Here is a 1,448-nt window from a genome sequence, read left to right on the forward strand (position 1 = left end):
AGAGTGGTATGTGTGTGTGGCCAGCTCAGCCCACCAGGGGGCGGGGCTGGCTGGCATGTGGTGCTGGGGGATTGAACTGCGGTCCCTGATGCTTTGCTAAGCTTGTTCTAAGTAGGTGCTTTAGATCACTGAGCCATCTCTCCAGCCCTTGTTACTAGTTTAAAGGAAGAAATGATAATTGTTTTCACAAAACTATGTATTCACATGATGCTTATTCACATGATGCAAAAGAACACATTTCATACAACTAAGAATACATTTAAATATGTTAATTGCTAATGTATATTTCATTGAGTCTATAGACATAGTCCTCAACAATCACCCTTAAATTTCCTTTTATGCTTCTCTCCCAAACCCCCCTATCTCATACAACAGATGATTCCCCACAATTGCTCCTTTGAACCAACACCTTGACATTGACAGTCAGGCTTACATGGGTCTCCTATAACTCATTTTTCCAATAAATTCTCAACCACACATTCTACATCACCATTTTGTTTTGCTTCTCCAGCACTTTGTCACCAGAAGTCCATCATTGGAGGGCAGAAAAAGACAAAGCAAGAAAATAGTCCATTTTGTAGGGAAAGGGGAAGGTACTAGTGAGAAATTCTCCTGTGTCAAGAAATTTGTCTCCATCACACTGTAATCTGGCTTTTATCTACCATATTTATGTACTTACAAATCTAAAAATATTTCCTAAATGGTGTTTGCTACTAGTATATAAAGAATAATGGCTCTCATTGGAGAGAGAAGAAAGTGATTTGACATGGAAATAACAATGACCTCTGACCCTTCCTGGTCAACCACAGCTTTAGCCGTAATTGAGTTGGATGTTTTCCAAGTCTTCATTCACCACAAATTGTTCATAATGAAGTCTATAAGAGGGTTTTGCTTTTTAAAATTTCACAAAGCATTTTGAAAACAAAAAGGATAGTAGACAAATCCCAATAAAGTACATATTTATTTTTATTATCAAAGAATGGTTTCAAAAATGGTTGATATACATTAAAACTTTTGCTTTTGTAATTTCCAAGTGTCATATGACATTCCAGACAGGTAATTGAGGTTTGCAGAGAACACATTTATGTGTGGTAAGCTCTTTTATTTGTATTAGAGGACATATTCCACAATACTTTGTATCCTTGTTATTTGTCAAGAGGTTCATCTCCATTAGCTCATAAGCCTCTTGAACACAATGGCAGTATCTTCTATTCTTTATGTCCTCTAAAGCATTGCTTCTTAAAATGTGGTTTGCAGATGGGACCTGGTCCTTGAATTCTTTGTTTCCAATATTCACTAAGCTAACTATACAAATGTGAGTATAGAATGAAATACTTTATAGAAATTTGATATTACCATGCTGTCTAAGCCAATAATGATGGCATTCATCTTGCTGAGCTCTCTCTCTCTCTCTCTCTCTCTCTCTCTCTCTCTCTCTCTCTCTCTCT

The sequence above is a fragment of the Octodon degus genome, unplaced genomic scaffold, assembly GCF_000260255.1.
Source record: "Octodon degus isolate 3935 unplaced genomic scaffold, OctDeg1.0 scaffold00243, whole genome shotgun sequence".
Classification (NCBI taxonomy): domain Eukaryota; kingdom Metazoa; phylum Chordata; class Mammalia; order Rodentia; family Octodontidae; genus Octodon; species Octodon degus.